Raw genomic sequence first — 20,395 nt, 5'->3', positions numbered from 1 at the left:
GTTAATTGTAATAAATGGGGGGTGTCCTTTTTCTTTGTCTTCTCTTCCTCAAGATACTTCAGGGCATGGGGTAGTATCATGATTTTCAAGCATCTCTGAGATATCAGGGAGCTTAAATGGCCTAAGTACGTAAGAAGCTGTCATGTTTGTAAGGGCAAGGAAGGAACTTGGAGCTTGCGTTCATCTAGAACAAAGAAAATCCTTGTGTATAACAGGTGCCTTGGCCCTCAAGGGACTGCTTCTAAGCAGCAGTGGCAGGCAGGCAGGCAGATTCGGGGGGGGGGAGTACAGTACAACCCGTCAGGAGGTTCTGTAGCGTAGGTCCTGCCCTTTTCAGTGGGGAGGGTACCTCAATAACTTCTCAATGGGCTGTGCGCCCCATGTTAATCCTCGTGTACAGGGGTAACAGCATTTGAGAGTGAACACTATTTGGGAAGGGGTGCGTGCTTGGGGGGAAAAGGCTGGAATGAGAATATTGCATAACGTCTGCGTAGCTGGGGTTTTGCAACCTTCTCTGAACTACCAGCCTTGTCTCTTTAGGCCAGATGGCTGCTGGTTTAGTTCAGCTCAATGGAAAAAAATGAAGCCCCCCACCCTGCCCTCTCCTACCCTCCCCAATACAAGTCCCCTTCCGCCCCCTGGCCTGGGGCACCCCCTTATTCTAAGCACTTGCCTCTCTCTCGGTACTTCAGTATTTCTGGCTACCCTGTCCCCTCCCTGGGCCCAAATAAAGATTAGTTCCTCCTCTGCCCCGCTATGCTTCTGGCTCATGAGCTTTGCCAAGCCAGTCTGTGATGGAGCCTTCTTCTAGCCCAGGTGCACCAGGCCTGGCTTGAGACTGCAGGGGAACAATTTGTACAAAATGAATTAGCAGCAGCAGCAAGCCTGGAGGGAACATTCAAGCTGGTAAATGTGCTGAACCCTGTGGGCCCCACCCAGTTGGGAAGTGAGTTTCCGGAGCTGCCACATAATCTTGGTGCTCTTGAATGCTCTGTTTTTTACGTCTGCTTTCAACTGATTCAGGAGCTCACCGCTTGCCCTTGGCCCGCTGTCCCAGGACGCTGGAGGAGTGGGTGACATGAGGCAGGCCCACCTCCCCAATTCTTCCCCCTGAAGGTGTGTCAAGTCCCTGCAACATCCGAAGCAAATGTCAGAGTAGCAGAGGAGGGCTGATCACTCTCTTGCCTTCCTTCTTTTTCTACAGAGAAGTTCTGGGGATGGGACTGGTTCCTTCAAGACACCATAGATCCAAAGACTCCAGGACCTCATCACCTCTGGTGAGTCTCATTTAATTTAGTTGTCTCCCTTGGCTACAATCCTTAGTACAAATATGACGAAGCAAGGCTAGCTCCAGGGTTGAGGGGGCTCTCTACTCTCCCCATACTCATGATAGTGGCCTTCCCAATGAGCCTCCTCCCCAGTGGGTTTCTTCTACTTCTTCTTCTTCCTACACCCCCCCCAGTAGGCTTGCCCTGGTATTGCACTGGCATGCTGCGTCTGGTGACCACTATTTATTTTTCCCACAAGGCCCCTGATGATTAAGGGCATTGTGGGAAATTAAATTGGTGGCCACCTGGTGTTAAGTGGTGGGGAAAATGGTTAAGGGGGACCCAGGGTAGGCATCAGCAGTAGACCTTGCCAGCTGCCAGGCACAGCGAGGCCAGGCCTGCTAGGAAGTAAGCCCTACTGAATTTGTCAGGACTCAACAGTAATGATACTTAGGGTGCTTCCAAATGGGGGCTTAATACTACAAACAGGTAATTGCAAATGGGTTGTTGGCAACAGTTTTAACTTATTGGACTTTCCACAGAAAGGATAAATCTGGATTAAAGCCAGAAGGAATACAGGCTGGCATTTTGATGGCAATGATATCGTGGACGCTGTGAAATATGTGCATGCATGTGCAGCACCAGTCCGACAATAAACACCTATTTGGAAGCACCCTCAGAAGATAGAAAGTACCCTAGGGTGCTCAGAGCTGAAGGTACATTACATCACCAATCCTTACAACTGAAACAGTAGTATACTTAGGTCTTTTTTAGATTCTGGACTTAATGGTCTTGCAAGGACACCCTCTTTAGATGGTAACGTTTGTTATTTCACTTATTTCAAATGGCCTCGTGAGGCGGGGAGAGCTCTTGGTAATAGTGTACATTCTGCTGAGTGGTGTTCTGGACACCTGTCCCACAGGCCTGTCCTGAAGGCACCACTGTTTCCAAGTTCTATGCCATCCATAAAGTGTACCTTGGAAATTAAATTGCTATGTTGGATTTCTCCACAATTCCATGGCCCTTGAATTAGGGAGGCCCCATGCAGAATTCTTTACACACAAAAACACAGCCAATATATGGGTAAGAACGTTATCCCAAGGTTAAGGATACCCTGAAATTCTCAGACATAGCTCGTGCGACAGATGGCAGACACGGAGAATATCCAGAAGTATTATTACCGCTCCCAAAATGCTGTGGCAGACTAGGCGAAGAGAAGGGTGGAAGGTAATAGCAAGTGGGCTATTCTGCACTTCTTGGAGATATTCAGCTTGGAGAAAGGGTAAGCCCTGCTGCCTAACAAGTTAATACATTATGTACCCACCTCAGGCTTGGTTTTCAATGCTACAAAAGAGGTCCCTGTTACATGAAGTAGCCCTCAACCCTAGAGGTGGCTGCGTCTCAGTAATCAGTACTGAGTCCTTTTATAGCTGAACTGCTGCCTCCCACTGTCCTGCAGCAGTGGCCTAATAAAGGTCCCAACTCTTCTGTAATGGCTGGTTCATAGGCACATGTACAATACTTCATCTCTCACCGCCTGTGTACCTCATCAGGTGATTCTCTCTGCTGAATGTGTGGGCTGTCTCCATAGAAAAGTATTGCTTCTGAGCTGAGATTTGAGGATAGGAAAAAGTCGGCCTGTGGTCATTATCATCTGTGCTATTTCATTCATACATGCAAGTCAAGAGTCCTGCTGCAGTCAACACACGATGAACGTGCATGTGAGGACCAGTCCTAACATCCTTGGGTACAATGGCTCCAGTTTTGGTTGGGAGGAGAAGGCAAAAGGGAAAGTTGGCTCTTTGGCAAAGGGGGGGTTAACTCTAGTAGGGGGTGGGTGGATGGGGAGAAAAAGCACCTCCTAAGGCTGCTGAGAAATGGCTCCCTTGGGGAAGAAGCCGCCCCTTCCTGCTCGTTTGCACCGGGCTCTTTTCCCTTCTGGCCAATTTGTGGTTCACATGGCTCTGGGGCACAGGGAAACGCAGTCCTCCCCCTGCCCCATGGCGCAATGAGCAATCACAGGCTCCTTCCAACAAGCTGAGACTGCTCCGGCAGCCCTTTCTCAGCCACCTTAAGGAAGGTCAGGCAATGCTTATCCACATTGCGCCCACCCCCTTTTTCTCCCAGCCCCCACAGGTTAATATGACTTCCAGGGAGAGGTGCTATTTTGTGCATTTGAGGTGCATTCCAGGTCATTTTCGATAAATGCAGGCATTTAGTCCTGCTCCCTGAGACAGAGGACCAAAGTAGATGTTACTTTAGATGTGTTATGGCCGCAAGTGCCATGGTGGGGGCGCATCAGGACCATGTGGATGGTGCATGTGGGGGTATATCCTTTCCTGTGTGGCCCTCACTAAAACTGCTCCCCCACAGCTTTTATTTGGCACCCACAGGAGCTTCTCTCCCAAGGAAGCTTGGAGGGGGGGCATTTTTGTGCCAGGAGTGTGGCAGGGGAGAAAGAGTTAAATACCCCCCCCGTGCCCACCACAGTCTCCATCCTAATCCCCACCCACCCGTGAGCAGGTATTTTTGCTTTTAAACAGGAGCCATGTGAAATGCAGCCATGTGTTTGGTCCTGACAGCCCCTTTACACCATATATGCATTTTTAAGTGCACATAAGAACATAAGAAGAGCCTGCTGGATCAGGCCAGTGGCCCATCTAGTCCACCATCCTGTTCTCACAGTGGCCAACCAGGTGCCTGGGGGAAGCCCGTAAGCAGGACCCGAGTGCAAGAACACTCTCCCCTCCTGAGGCTTCCGGCAACTGGTTTTCAGAAGCATGCTGCCTCTGACTAGGGTGGCACGGCACAGCCATCATGGCTAGTAGCCATTGATAGCCCTGTCCTCCATGAATTTGTCTAATCTTCTTTTAAAGCTGTCCAAGCTGGTGGCCATTACTGCATCTTGTGGGAGCAAATTCCATAGTTTAACTATGCGCTGAGTAAAGAAGTACTTCCTTTTGTCTGTCCTGAATCTTCCAACATTCAGCTTCTTTGAATGTCCACGAGTTCTAGTATTATGAGAGAGGGAGAAGAACTTTTCTCTATCCACTTTCTCAATGCCATGCATAATTTTATACACTTCTATCATGTCTCCTCTGACCCGCCTTTTCTCTAAACTAAAAAGCCCCAAATGCTGCAACCTTTCCTCGTAAGGGAGTCGCTCCATCCCCTTGATCATTCTGGTTGCCCACTTCTGAACCTTTTCCAACCCATCAAATGTCACATGTGCCATAAAGGTAGCCTTGCCAGGGAGCTGCACGGGGCGTGGAAAAGAGCCTGAGTCAGCTTGGATGGCCCTGCATGAACTAACTGGCTCCATCATGCCCAAGGGAGGAAGAGGCTGCAGTTTCTCCATTTTATGACAGAAAATGTTGGGGGTTATACTTGTGTGTCTCACTGCTTCCATCTCCCCTTTTCCTACAGATGGCTTGCAGCCGAATACAGGACTTGGGGATGGGGAGTGCGAGAAGCAAAACGTGCTCACCTCATGACCCGCTGGTAAAAGGGGAGCCCCTCCCCATGTTACACGTTGCTCTCTCTGTGGTCTTCTCTCTGGCTGCCCAAAGGGTTCCCCTGGATCTCTCCCTTTCCCTGCTGTTGCTGCCGCTGCCAGCTGGGGTTCCTGGTGATGTGATTTTATCTTGATGCTCAGAATCACATTGCCAGGGATTTCCAACTGTGGGTGAGCAACCACGCCTGGATGGAGGCAGCTGTGTGGAGTGTTTCGGGATCCCATCTGGTGCTGTGTGGCAACTGGCCATGTACACGACTGCTGTACGTGAGGAGTGCCTGTGTTTGAGGTAGGGGTGGGTGGGCACAATAAGCGAGGAACATTGAGTCAAAGGCGAAAGACCTTCTTCAGACTGCAAAGGGCAGGGCTTAGCCCACCTGTGAACAGTGTTTGGATCAGCCATGTTCACAGTGGCTAAGTTCCGCCACTTGGGGTCGATTCTCTCCCTCCCAACAACACTCAGATAAGCCTCATCAGGAAGGGGATGCCAAGAGAGCTGGTTGAGCAGGACAGGAGTAAAGGCATGTGCAGTTAGGGAATTCCAAACTCTGGGCTTAATGTTTTATGCTGGGCTCCCCTACATGGTGCATCTTCAGCACTGCCCATGGTGCTTGCCATGGCCCCTCTGCCCCTCCTAACATTTATATTTTTTAATTGAGGTGAAAGGTGTTTAGTGGGGAGGTTACCTGCTCTCCCTTTTGTCTGTTTTGGGATGCTCATAGTGTTTTGGCCAGTTTGGAGCAGCGGGGAGGTTTCCTGAGCGTTACCATTTTGTCTTCTGTGAAATGGGAATTTGGTGGTGCCCATGATTACATTTTCTTAGATTTCCAAATATAGCCCTGGGCCCAAAAAGATTTGGGACCTCTGCCTCTCTGTTTAGATGGCAATGTGTATTACTTCATTGACTTCCAAATGTGATAAGCCTGCTGTGTATGGGCACTTTCCCCTCCTGCTCATTCTGCTGAGGGGGCCCCTGGATGTCTGCCGCAAAGCCCTGCCTCTCATAGCACCACTGAAGACTGTGGAGTGGCACAGAAAATGGGGGGGGGAGCAGGGGAGGAGGTACGATCTTGCTTGTTCTGAGGTGGAGAGGGAGGCCAGTGGCAAGGTGGAGAGACAGTTCCCGGCTTCTTCCTTCACAGGGCTCAGCCTCCCGTGCCTACTGAGCTGATACTCAGTTGCTTTGGATAAACTGGCTCAGTTCAGCAGGAACAGGAGTCTTGCCCAGGCCTCATGGAGACTCGACTGCTGCTAAGTGCTCCCCCGCACTGCCCCCGAGGACACTGGATTGGATTTCCCTCCCAACACCGCTGTGGTGGGGCACTGCCTGAGCTACATGTGTGCAGCTGGGAACACTGTGACTGGCAGGACCCCTCCCTGAGGAAGCAGCTGCCGCCTCACCTGGACAACAGCAGTGCCCAGACAAACCTCCACACCTTTTCTGCTTTACCGTTCATCTGCAACTCTCTTTAAGGACATTTGCACCATATTTGGGGGCTGGTAATAAACAGTTACCCTTAAATTGTTGTCAGTTGCTTGCTCCGATTTCCAGATGTAGAAAAAAAAAGGAAGAAAACAGGTTTAGGGGATTAAAAGTGTGGCATCCAGGAGAGCAGGACTCCTGAGTTCTGGCTTGTGGGGTTGGAATAAGTGCATCTGTGATCATGACGGGAGAGTGGATGGAAGGTCAGAAGAACATGAACCCCCCCCCCAATTGAGGGACTGGGTGAGTTCCATAGAATCCTGAGGATTCAGCTGCTATTTCTTAAAAACAACATTTTTGGTTTACCATGATGAAAGAAAAGGACTTGAGCTCAAGTGGTGGTGATGGGGTGGGCTCCTTGGGAGAATGGTTGGAATGTAGCAGGGACGATGCTCACAAGGTGAAGATATAAGGGCAAAGCAAGTAAGAAAAGTGGGCAACCCTAATTGGCCACAAGTACTATCAACTTTTATGTCAGCACCTGTTGCTGAGCCTTTTGATCTGCAGGCAAAGTGGGCGATCATGTTCATCTCCATGCCACAAACAGCTTCCACCTGCCCTTTTTCTTCTTCACAGCAAATTGCTGTTAAAGGCAGAGGAGCAGGCCAGTCCCTTCTTGTCTGAGCAGTTGGCAAACCTGATTGGTAGTAGCCACATTGTTCCATCTGAGGAGTGGGATTTTATTCCTACTGCCTTCAATAGGATGAAGGCTGCCCTGACTGCGCTGCACCACTTCCCCCACCCCCCCATCTCAGTGACATCATGAGGCAAGACAGCATCCCCCTGAGTGCAACCTCCTCCCCCATGTTGTAAACACCTCAAGTGATCCTCGCTTTGTGTCTCCCCAGGCAGGGCACCCAGTAAACCTTCCTGCTCCCCTGACGCAACCTCATCATGCACTTTGTCAGCAAGTCCAGGCTTCATGAGCAATTAAAGGATTAGAGGAAAGGAGTGGTGCCAATGATCCCACCTGCTCTGAGTCATGTCAGAGCCGGCGCTCAACCCAAGAGGTCCCTCTACCCACGCCCCTGCCTGTAGGTGTAAGATGGTGGAACCAGGATGTTAATGCACAAATGTATTGATTAAAAAAAAGGGGGGGGAGAGACACAGAAGAGGGGTGAGCCAAGGACATCTGGAGCTTGATGTAGGGGTTGGAAAGAGAGGACTTCATAACTTCTTGATGGGTGCTCAGCCCTTGTTATTGAGAGGGAGGCTAGCCTGTCCACTTGGATAAAGGACACGTTCGTACAGAGTTTCAGCCCTGGAGGTAACACCTAGGAACCAGCTGTCAGGCACCATTAGTCTAATCCTTTAATATGCAGACATTAACTATCGTGGGGCTGAGTAATAATCCATAGAACAAAGACACCTGACCGTGTCTCCTAGTCTACCTTCCTGGCCTATGGAAACAATGATCAAGGATGCACGGAGGTGGGGAAGGATTTGCCCTATAACCCATAAAGAAAATGTCAAGGCTCCTCAGGTCTCCAGCACTGGCACACTCCCTTCCCAGAAAACGTGTTCAGGGACGGGTGAGAAATTTGATTGTTTGCATTTCAAGCCAGATTTACCAAATTTGCACTTTGCAAAACATGAGTACCAAAACACAGCGATCTTTCAAACTTTGCACTTAACTGAATTTTGCAAGGCAGTTGTCCAGTCATGAGAGTAAAACAAAAAGTAGATTTCCCACCCACCTTCCATGCCTATTTCCAGGGTCATGTATTGTTTAACTAAGCTTCAGACTGGGAAGGAAGAGGTTGAGTGAGGTTTCCAGGACCTCTTGCTTCAGGCCTGAAAATTTCCAGGGGCAGAACTGCCCAAAGCCCTCAAGATCAACGCAAGACATTGTAGCACCTGGAGATCCCAATGGAAGGATGGGGCACCATCCACCAAGGAGTCCCCTGCAAGGTCCCCTGAAACAAACTGGACAGGATCATGCCTGTGCTCTCCTCTCAATAGGGGCTCTCCACCAGATTGTTTCCCTTGGCTGATCAATGGCTTCCCTTGATGTTGCTCAAGGTCCACCCACTACCTGGGGAAGCTGCCTCGTCTTGCCTTGTTGCCAGGCTGCCTCTGCCTACTTATCCCTCCCCCCACCCCCGAGAGACACCACTCTCTCACTTATAAGCATTCCCCATGTTAGACCAAAGCTGGAGACAGATGACAATTTCTTTCCCCAAAAGTAAATATTGCTATTTGAAGTACAATACCAATCAAAATATAATTAACAATGAAGGGGAAAGGGAAACAAGTACAGATAATAATATAGCTAAGTGTAAGTAATAGAATGAGAGCAAGTTCTAAGAACAGTGAAATATATTCCAGCAATATTTTCATCTAGATGGGATATATGTGCTTGAATAATTTACAGTGCCATTAAGAGTGTGTGTATATATATATATGTGTGTGTGTGTTTATATTTTCCTGTACTTTATTGCACGAGTACATTATGAATGTTGGAGATGAGAAGAGCAGATTACCATTTTTGGAGGCCAGATTTTGCAGGTTGTTGAAACACCACTACAAAACCCTGCAATGCTTATTTCACCAGAGATAAATGTGGGATGAGTGAGCACACCAAGGACACATATGCTTCTATCACAAATGAGCTCATCATGTTCAGAGCGAAGGTGGGGTGAGGTGTTGGCGTCTCTTGGGTTTTTTGCTTCAAGCATGCAAATGTGTAAGGCCAGTACTGCCAAAGATCCTCAAGGCCAGCCCAAGTTATTTTTGATGCATGAGGATAAACGTCTGAACGGAAGTTCCTCTCTGACAGGAATTAACATGGGCCATGATCAACCAGGAAGTTCTCCCATATGAGCCACATTGCATTTGAGTCCACCAAATCAAAGTGGGGAGAGGAATTGTCTTCAGCCTGAGCCTACTTCATGATGCTGCATTGCGCAGGCTCCATCTGGCCCAGTGTATGGCGGAGGGAGGGGAGGAGAGAAGGGAAGGTGGCGTGAGGGCACCCGGCAGTTGATACAGCCCCCATCAGGAAGTCCCCATCTGTCCAGAGCCTTTTGATGTGTACAGCTCAACTATAAATAGGCCTGGAGGAAATGGAGCTATCCTGGCAGTGGATCCCTCCTGTTCCACACCCCCGCCTCTCAACTTATGCTGAGCTGCAGCCTGAGCAAGGAGGAAAAAGCGGTGGCAGGAAGAACGAGGGATGGCCCTTTCAACAAGGCCTGGTGCTCAGAGCAGAGCGGTGGTGTTCTGGGGCGCCTGGCCTGGCCTTTACCTCAGCTGCATATAAAGTTTTGGTGGCCCTAATTCAACACCTCCTTTATTGCCATGACAGCTCTTTGAGGGAACGGGATGCTTAACCTTGTCTATTCAGCCACTTTTACTCTGGAACTTCCCTTCCGGTCATTGTCCTGCTCCAAACCCATGTTTGAATGGTAAATGAGGGTCTGGAAAGGGAGGGGGAAGAGCGGCTGGCAGGGAAAGGGTTAAGCACGGACACTCCACCTGCATTTCAGATCCCAGGAAATTTCCAAAGCAGGAGCAAACTAGCAGCAAACAAGAAAGAAAGAACTGCCTTTTTAAAGTGCGTGGGATATTTGGCCAAAGCCTTCAGTCCTGCACAGAAATTTTAGGAACCGACCGCCTTGGATCGGTAAGCGTAATGCTAAATGTCCTCCTCTGTGAGGCCAAGAGCCGTGCCCAAGGTCATTCAGGAAGTCTGTGCAAGAGTGTGGAACCCGTTTGGAAGTCTTGCGACGCCGGGGCCAGGGGAGCAGTGGGCTCCGCTGCTCCTGCCAATCAAACGCCCTTCCAGCTTCTATGACTCTGATTTCCTGCTGTAGCAAAACACAGACATACGTGCAGCCTCGTAGGACTGAGCAGAGAACCCAGGCGTCTTGCTGCTGCTCCCCACCCGCATTTCCGCGCTGTCTAGCACAACCAAGGAATCCGTCTCCCTCTACCCAACCCAGGAGCCGCTTCTGCAGCAATAACAACAGCCGCTACCCTGGCGTGCAACTCCAGCTGCCCCGCCCTAGCGGCGGATGAGACGAGTCCAAGCGTGGGCTGCGAAGGGGAGGCGGGCGGGCGAGCAAAGCGACGGCTCTGGAACAGCCCCGGGCAAAAACAGCGCCAGCCGCACGTAGCGCACGGGCAGAGAATGCGTGTGGGTACGGCGCCCTCTAGCGACCGATGCTGTGCATTGCTACTAAGTGTCCCGAGCGAAACAAAGACGAGCTCGTCGTATCTTCAAATACTCCTGCGATTGGAAGTCTTTTGGCCACCCTGTTGCGTTTTGTTAAAATAATAGTAATAATCCAGCTGCAAAAAAATGAAAGGGTGAGAGGTGACGTCATACATCGCCCAAAAAACGCATTTTCATTAGGAATGTGTCACCTTACGAGGTTGTTGTCATAGACGAAGCAACAAAATACAAAGCAGGCCTGGATCAACTTTACTTTGTAACGTCAACATCAGCGTCAACGTAAACACTGGCCAGAATGTTTGCTGACGTTACAAATGTCCCTCCTCCGCTTCATTGGCTAGTGGTGCAGTTCAGTCATTCAGTTTCGACTCTGACTGGACTTAAACGTTACACGGCGTGTACCTAACAACAGAAGAGGAGCCCTGCTGGATCAGGCCAGAGGCCCATCATAGTCCAGCATCCTTTTCTTACGGTGGTCAACCAGTGGCAAACAGGGCCCGAGTGCGGCAGTGCTCTCCCTTGCCTGCGATTCTCTGCAACTAACAGTGGAGGAAGAACGTAGCCATCACGGCTAGTATTACTTCACTGACTTCAAACTTATTTACTTAACTTGCTTACTTCAAAACGTGATATACCAGCCCTGATATATTGGGGGTTCTGCTGCTCCTTCTGCTGGGAAGGGCCTTGGATTTCTGCCCAACATCTTGTGCTGACAGCACCGTTGCCAGACAATTTACATGAAGAATGTGAGAGGAAAGTCAAGGGCAAGTTAAGTCTCCTGTTTGAAAAAGGCCAATGGGAAGGCAATGGTGAAACCACCTCTGAATACCTCATACCATGAAAACCCAATTCATAGGGTCGCCATAAGTCGGCATCGACTTGAAGGCAGTCCAATAGTATATAGCAGTGGTTCTCAAACTTTTTTGGTTCGCGGCACACTGTAAAACATATAAACATTTTCTGGCGCACTTCGTGTACAAAATTAAAAATATATTAATGTATTTTAAACTATGAATAAAAGTAAAGTATAGAAAACTATTACTTACCCAATACAAATGGGTTTCTTCTCATTTTTAAAATATACTTTCATAATATTTGAGGCACACCTAGCCACCTCTTAGAGCGCACCAGTGTGCCTAGGCGCACCGTTTGAGAATCACTGGTATATAGCATAGTTAATGAAAAAAATGGAAAAGACATTTTCAGAGCCATCCTCAATTCAGAGCCATCCTCAGTTGGACTGTGGTCCAAAAGTGCCTTTGAGCCTCTGTCACCACTCTTTGTGCCATATGTGAATAATGAGAAGGTGGGACAGAAAATGAGAGAAGAAATGCACTTAAAATATGAATAATACATGGTCTTTCTGAAATCTGGAAAAGAATAAATTGTCCCTTGCATAGGACACCCCAGCTGGCCCTGCTCAGCATGTTTATGGGTAATAATATTGATTTTAAAAATAAGGAACTGATTCCACACTTACTCATGGCAGCTCGCTTAACAAGCACTGGAAAGAACTGATAGGAGCCAGGCTGGATTTGATAACATTTGGCAGCTGGTTTTAGCTGAAAAAATTACTCTGAGATTAAAAGTCCAGAGGAGACAAGCAAAGAAAGGCTATGGGGCAGTGGTTTGATTTCGTTACCTTTACAAATTACTCAGGAGAAGAATAGAAACCCACCTACTCAGTTAATGCAGATTTGGAACTCATAATTAGCATGGCTGATATTGACTATGATAACAATGCAAGGAGTGGCGATAGCCAGAAGACATCTCGTTGACTGTTCTTTGTCTTCTTGAGTCTGGTTCAACACCTTTAGGGCTCACCTTTTTCTTTATACCACTGTAAGCTTATTATTACTAATTACTGATTATTTATGATTTATTTTTATTATGTATTATTATTTATATATGGGCGTTTGTCTATTACTCTTAGAACAAGACAAATGGCCATAGTGATAAAACTTGATGGACTTAAAAGAATTGTCCAGGGAGGGGAGGTTTCTCCACTGTAAGAAGTACTAAAAATGTTTGTTTTTGTATTTCAAAATGTGTATGTAAAACCATGAATAATATGCAACCAATTGGGAGATACTAACAATATCCTGGTTGTAGTAAATTCACCTCTAAATCCTGTTCAAGCCCTAAGAGACACAATCGGATTTGTTAATGAATATTCTGGTATACCACCACTTCATGTTCTAACAACTGCTTCTTTGAACTAATTCTGGTTGCACAAGCAGAAAAATGACTTGGGAAAATCCTGAGGGGTAAAGTGGACTGTAGGGGGGTGCATGAGAGAGAGATCCTCTGACAGAAACTAGCATATCAAGGAGAAAGGTTCAAGCTCAGCCTCTACACTTCTGAACTAGATTTTTGTTTGCAGGGAACTTTGCTTTGTTGTTTTACACAGGGATGTAGTCACAAATATGGTCCTCAGCCTGCATTCTGAAGTGGTACAGTTTATTTCAGGGGTGGACAGAAGATAGATAAAGATCTGCTGGTAGATCAGTGGCTCATTTGCAGTAGATCAGCAAGAATCTCTGACTGTTTAACAGTAACAGCAACAAAATGACTTTTTCCTCCTAAACCAGGGTGCTGAAATGAAGAAAGGTAACCAGGGGTGATCTCAGAAATAACTGTGATCTCAGTTCAGTTCTAGTACTGAAAACAAATTCCTAGGTGTGGTATGTGCTCAGGGTTTTATGGTTCTTTAATTTTAACTGTTATGTCTTTTGCACTTTGCTCTGGTTGGTAGACCTTGGAGTAGATCCTCAGGGCTGAAGTCTGCCCATCCCAGTCTATGCTGTCACCTTAGAAGAGAGAGAGAGAAAAAAGGATTGGTTTTCTTACTCTGCCATTGAACTTTTAGTTGTGTTGCTGATTCTCTTGAAGTTTGTTTAGAGTAGGGTATTGTTTAGAACTGTTTTATTTGCTTTTTATGCTTCTTGTTTCTCCCATCCCCTTATCTTAAACCTTAATAAACTTTTTAGATTCAGAACCAGGAGTCTGTATTAACTTTTTGCTATTTCATTTTTGTTGAGTTTTTCTGTATTTTCAAAAATGTAATAAAATTGATATTACATTTATCAGTGTAATAAAATGTTTGAAAATGTTATAAAATTTATATATATATAAAGAACCAGGAGCTGAGTGGATATTATGCGGTCGCTCAAAGGATTTGACCCTAGATTACTTGTGTCCAGCATCACTCATGCTAGATCACTTATATCCAGGCTACATGCCTTGGAAGATGAGGTAAAGGGAACAACAGATTGGGCTCAACCTGGCACTGAGAATTTGCTTCCCTCCTTTCAGGTAAATAAGTTCAGGTGGTGGTAAGGTGGCCATGTGTTCAACTCCAATCTATCTGAAGGGCTGCCAGGTCCAAGTTTGGATTAGGGAGAGCGGGGGAGGGGGAGGGGGCTTGAAGTTGCTCATCAGCAGTTAGCATCTGGGTAGCACACAGGCCTCGCCACTCAGTTGTCCCCACTGTGGTGAGATGTATCTTATTTCTATTGATTGATTGATTGATTGATTGATTGCACTTGTATACCGCCCCATAGCCGAAGCTCTCTGGGCGGTTTACAGCAATCAAAAACATTAAAACAAATATACAATTTAAAACACATATTTTAAAAACAATTTAAAACACAATTTTAAAAATTCAAAACAATATAAAAACAATTTAAAACACATGCTAAAATGCTATTTAAAAAGGTAAAGGTGTCCCCACACTTGTAGTGCCAGTCATTTCCGACTCTTAAGGTGCCGTCTTGCGACGTTTACTAGGCAGACTGTATATATGGGGTGGGATTGCCAGTTCCTTCCCCGGCCTTTCTTTACCCCCCAGCATATGCCGGGTACTCATTTTACCAACCGCAGATGGATGGAAGGCTGAGTGGACCTCGACCCCTTTTACCGGAGATTCGACTTCCTCCTTCTGTTGGAATCGAACTCCGGCCGTGAGCAGAGCTTCGGCTGCGTTACTGCCGCTTACCATTCTGCGCCATGGAGTGGCTAAATTTGTATCAGCACATCTAAATAAACACATGCAAATATGTGGTCTTTTGGGGGAGAGGGGTACTGTGTAAATGGCCATCCTAAGGTCTGGGGCTACTCCCTCATCCATAAGGTTGAATCGAGTGACTGGCGGCAGCTACTTTTAAGTGAGGTGCATCTGTTTCCATTGCTATTAACTTTCAGGAAGAATTTGAAAACATTCCTGCTTACCCTAGCATTTGATGGCTGAAGAGGATTGTTCCTGGCAACCTAAAGATCACTGATGAAAGAATGTTTTTAGCTGTGTTTTACAATATTTTTAACTGTTTTAAAATTGTAAGAGCTGGTGTGGTGTAGTGGTTAAAGTGTTGGACTATGACCTGGGAGACCAGGGTTCGAATCCCCACATAGCCATAAAGCTCACTGGGTGACCTTGGGCCAGTCACTGCCTCTCAGTCTCATGAAAACCCTATTCATAGGGTTGCCATTAGTCAGAATCGACGTGAAGGCAGTACATTTACATTTTACCTTAAAATTGTAACTGCGCTTTAGAATGCTTTTAAATATTTTTAATAGGTTTTTCTTCTTTTTGTTAAATGGTTCTAGATTTATGTTTGCCACCTTGGGTTCCTTCAGGAGGAAGGGCAGGATATAAATTCAGTAAATTGAGATTTTAATGTTTTAATGTATTTGCATGTTTTTATTCTGTACGTTGCCCAGAGTGGCTGGACATCCAGCCAGATGGGCATCTAATAAATCTAATAAATAAATAAAATCAATCAATCAATCAAGGCCCAAACCAGACCACAATGCCAGACAGGTGGGGCAGCTTCCTTCACAACCTCGTTTACAATTGGTTAAATTAATGTTTAGAATTCCACACCACAAGAGATGATGGACATAAGTGCAAATGGTTTTTTTAAATGAGTTGACAAATTTACAGAGAGCTGGTCTAACAAAACAGCTATTTGCCATCATTGCTAAACAGAACATGTGTAGATGCAGTATAGCTCTGAATACATTTATTAATTTTATTTGCAATTAATGTTGCAAATTGCCCATCCTCCCCAAAGCAGCAGGGCAAGATGGATGAAACAGGCAACAAGACTGTTATCACCATGTCCAGCTTGCGAGTTTCCAGCAGCATCTTGCTGGCTCTAGTTAGCTGAATGCTAGACTACATGGATATTTTACGGTGCTATCTAACTCGTATCTATTCAGAAGCAAGCCACACAGAGTTCTATGGGGCTTACTCCCAGCTAAACAGGTATATGATTTGAACCTTCATCTGATCCAGCAAGACAGTTTTTATACTCTTAATTTATGCAGCCTGTTTGAAGCAGGTCTTGGTAACAGAACTGGAAATGTTGGCAATATAATTTGCGTGTATAAATCATGTTCCCCGAACCTGGCATTTTCAGCCCTTTCGGTAATAAATGCATGAGCTGGAGAAGAATCAGACTCCTGCTGATCAGATTCAAAGGCATGTTAATCACAGGAAAAACAGCAATAGCTTGACTTCGCAGATTCTCAATGTATTTCTGCATGGCTTTTGCAATGCTGGTAAAAAAAGGCATTCTAGATGCATGGGAGCTGAGTGAGGTGACTAGGGCATTTGCACAGAACCCAGGCAAGCACCTCAGAGGAGCAAAGGATCCTGTTTACATCAGCAGGGAGTGACTATGACATCCCTAACTGCAGATGTCCTGGCCCCCTCTTTCCATTTCACAAGTGGGGGAGGGGTCAGAGGCAGAACTATCCCTTGCAGTCGTGTGCCAAAGGTGAGAGTGCTTCCTTTTAGGCCAAGTGCCCAATTAAGGAAAAGCCCAGCTATGCTATTAGGAATGCCAAGGTTAGGCAGGACCAGCCAGAGGGCAACATTACCAGGTTGTGAGGTGAGAGGTGTCTCCAAACAGCAGAGTGTGGGTTACCATTAAGGGCCTCAGGCCAGGGAGGTGGGAAGATCTGGCCCTCAAGCACCTGTTCAGTTCCACAAGGCTTGCACAGAGCCCGTCCTAGTAGATTGTGCTCATGTTCATCAGCGGGAGGCATGCCATTTGGATTTCCTGCCTTCAGAAACCACCAACCAGAGATTTTTGGCTTTCCCTAAGCCACTTCACCATGCCATCCAAGAGGCATGCCTGCCCTCTGGCAATGCTGGAAAGGATGCAGGGCACCCCCCCTCTCCCAGATTGCAAGATGCTTCCCTGGCACTTGGGCAGTGAGGCTAATGCTGATGAGGAGGTGCTCAGAGCAATACCACCAATCTATTCAATCTCCGTGTGGGCAGCGTGGATTTGGCTGACTCATCAGGCTGAGTTTTGTGTGGGCTTTATTTTTAAACAGGAAAGGCTTGCAAGAATAGCACCTGTCCCAATGGGGAACCACAGCCACTCCCTCCGTCTAGCTTGTCCCTGCCTGAGCGCTCTTCCTTCTGTCCTAGCCTGTACCTATTTCCCTACACTTCCTCCTAAATTTAGTGAATCTTACTGTGGGTGTCAGCCAGTGCAGCTACCCCCAGGGAAAGAAACTGTGATCTCAACATTGCAAAACGGAACTACCAAACATGGCCATACCTGGGTTGGCCAATCTGGACAGGAGCCATAGTTAGCCTCTCGCAAGAGGAAACTGAACACTTAGCATCCACCTGAACTGGCTTGCCCCACGCCTGCTTCAGGAACAACCAGCCTGGCCATTCTTGAGCACGGTGGTTCTATGTAAAGACATCAGTTCTGGGGGGTGGGGGGAGGTGTCCTTAGAAAGAACAGGCTGCTGTTTGAAGGTGTCCTCCACTTGAAGGGCTGTCCCCTCCAAGTCCAGTTTAAAGACAAAGAACTATCAACAGTTAGCAGACTGGATAGGCCCACAAGTCACCTGGTCAGTCTTCCCTGCTATGGCGAGATGTATTTCTACTTAAATCACAGTAATTATTTATAAATTTACACCTATACATATAATTTAGTACATGCACATTTGTGAATCCACGTTTCTGGCAATGCTTAAGGAACCCACCTTTATTTTATTTATTATTTCAATTTATATACCGCCCTTAGCAGAATAGCTCTCAGGGCGGTGAACAAACAAGATAAAATACAATATATCATAGTAAAAAATCACAAAAACATGTACAAACAAACAACAGAAAGCACAACAAAAACGAAATACAACACAAATTAAGAAGGATACATGTTAAAAGTAGAAAGATTAAGAAAATTAAAAGATTAAAATGCCTGGGAGCATAAAAAGGTCTTTACCTGGCGCCGGAAAGATAGAAGTGTAGGCGCCAGGCGTACCTCTTCGGGGAGGCTGTTCCACAACTCAGGGGCCACCACAGAAAAGGCCCTAGATCTAGTAACCACCCTCCGGGCTTCCCGATGAGCTGGTACCCGGAGGAGGGCCTTAGATTCTGAACGAAGTGAACGGGTAGGTTCATAGCGAGAGAGGTGTTCCACAAGGTATTGAGGTCCCACGCCGTGTAAGGCTTTATAGGTCAAAACCAGCACCTTGAATCTCGCCCGGAAGCAAATAGGGAGCCAGTGCAGACGCGCCAGAATAGGTGTTATATGCGAAGACCGACTGGTCCTCGTCAATAGTCTGGCAGCCGCGTTCTGCACCAGCTGAAGCTTCCGAACTGTCTTCAAGGGCAGCCCTACGTAGAGCGCATTACAGTAATCCAATCTTGAAGTTACCAGAGCATGAACAACGGACCAGCTTTTTGTGGCACTGAAAGGTTAAAAGACACCCTCAAGTATATTATGTCCCTCAGAGCTCTACTCTGTGCTTTTCTCCTCCCACACTCCTCTTTGCTTACAATTCTGCCCCTAAATGTTATGTGAGTCCAGTCTCCATGACCATCTCTGCTCAATAGAATTCCAAGGGTATTATAGAGCAGCTGCATAATTAAACTTAGTGGCTTTTACTATCCTCCTATCATTATAAAGCCTGAAAAATCTATTCTTTATCAAATCAAGATGGTAGGAAATTTGTCATGGAAAATCTATGTTGTGAAGGGTATAATTTGACCCAGTTTCAGAAAATTCTCATGAAGATGTGATGTTACAGCAGTTTAAACTGCATGAAAAAGCCCTGCTGCCCACATTTGCAACCATTTTTGTGACCACCCATTTTCTTTTTAGCACTTTAGATAATATGAAAAGTTTAGGGGCATTTCACAGATGTGCCTTTGATGAAATTCCATTTCACATTCCTGAAGTGAGATTTTCAACTTCTCATTTTAAATTGGCCAATTAACTAAGGACAACTAGAGTCTGATTCTCAAACAAACAAACCTGGCATCCATTGCTGCAGGGAACAAGCTACTGCAGTGCATGTACTTGGAAATGGAGGGATGGAGAGCCACTGCTTCTCTGTGTGTTTGCATGTGGCAGGCTCCTCAAGACTTCTGTGAGTCTGCATGGACCTGTTGCCTGGGAGAATGGCTCCCACTCTGCAACCCGATGCTGGCACAGATTGCAGAGCAGAACTACACCCACCCAGCCCCAGCAGCAGGAGCCCCTCTCAGCCACAGAGGCCCTCAGCCAGTGGCCAAGCGGGCCACTCGCTGGCACCAGGCCTGTGTGCACGCACAATTTCCCTTCCTTTTCAGCCACCAAACCTCTTCCTCTGCAGCTTGGGGGCTGTGGCACACTGATCCTCTGCTTTCATTTTTGGTTCAGAAAAATGGCATATGATAGTATCAACAGGCTGTATATGATTGTGGCAAGGGGGAGGGACGAGAGATGCAGCGTGGTAATAATTTGTAGGGGATCAGTCGCCATAAGAGGACTGGCGCTTCACAGGATCAGACAGACATTCCTTCTGAAAAGCAAAAAAGGAGATAAAGGAAGACAGAGCATCCATCCTCTATACAACAACGAAAGCACAGATGAGCCGCATCAGAAACACAAAAGTAGCTACAACCAGATGAAATAATATGCCTGCTTTGGATACTAGCAAAGCTAAGACAGTCATTCTCTAATCAAACATGTTTTTAAAGTACTACAAAAACATGCCAAGCGGCCTTACCAGAGGTGTAAGCTGGCTGGGTGACCCTGTGTTTAGCAATTCCTCATTCAAAGCTTCTTCAATTTCTCCAAAAAACCCTCTCCAGCCTCAGTATTACAGGCTTTGTTGTTCTTTTGTTTGATAAATGCAAGGATTTCTAACTTCTGTTATGCAGGGCTGGTCATGTTAGTCCTTTTAGAGAGTCTTATGGTCCCTTAAAAACTAATAGAGCCCACTTCATCAGATACACTTTTATTGTTATTTTCATTGGTTTGATTGTATTTCATTTTTTACTCATTCTGTTAAAACACTTTGAGATTGCCACTGTGGCACCCAAGTGATAAACCCAAGAGAAAAAAATTCTGGTACTCTACTTCATGCATCTGACAAAGTGGGCTTGCCACCAGAAACTCTGCTACTCTATCAGGCAGAAGTGGGGAACTTGCAGGCCTCCAGGTTCTGTTAGACTCCAACTCCCACTGATGCAAGGCAGCATGACCAATGGACAGGAATGATGGGATTTGGAGTCCAGCAACAATTTTAGGCCAAACTCTGTGATACTCCCTCTCCAAGCTTCCAGAGTTCGGTGAAGGCCTTTTCATTTCAGTAGGCATTTTACATTTCTGATTTAATGGTAGATTTTAACTGATTGTCTATTAAATAATCTTTTTGTAACCTTATTGTGTATTGCTTCAAGAATATCGTGTTAAGCTGTATACACATTCTTGAAATAAAACCAGCGTCTCCCAGTTTAAGGTGCCACAACATTTTTAATTCTAACTTCTATTAGTAACACTAATCTGATCTCATTTTTTGACTGGGTAACTTCCCTTGTAGACTGTGGGAATGCTGTGAACATAATATATCTCAACTTCAGCAAAGCTTTTGACAAAGTGCCCCATGATATTCTGATTAGCAAGCAGGATGGAACAACTATCAGGTGGATCCAC

General features: G+C 46.4%; 1 protein-coding gene across 1 annotated transcript in view; it reads left to right on the top strand.

Moving 5' to 3' along the window:
• The window catches only part of LOC133379152 (uncharacterized), a 46,467-nt gene extending 41,645 nt beyond the window's left edge, over nt 1–4,822 (top strand). Inside the window, exons 2-4 of the transcript XR_009761125.1 lie at nt 1,205–1,277; nt 1,811–1,984; nt 4,695–4,822. The gene's annotated coding sequence lies outside the window, so the exon portion shown is untranslated. The remainder of the gene's footprint in view (nt 1–1,204; nt 1,278–1,810; nt 1,985–4,694) is intronic.
• The last annotated feature ends 15,573 nt before the right edge of the window (nt 4,823–20,395 follow it).

This window comes from Rhineura floridana, chromosome 3 (genome assembly GCF_030035675.1).
Source record: "Rhineura floridana isolate rRhiFlo1 chromosome 3, rRhiFlo1.hap2, whole genome shotgun sequence".
Classification (NCBI taxonomy): domain Eukaryota; kingdom Metazoa; phylum Chordata; class Lepidosauria; order Squamata; family Rhineuridae; genus Rhineura; species Rhineura floridana.
The sequence above is the reverse complement of the archived record's forward strand: the minus strand, read 5'-3'. Positions and strand labels throughout refer to the sequence as shown.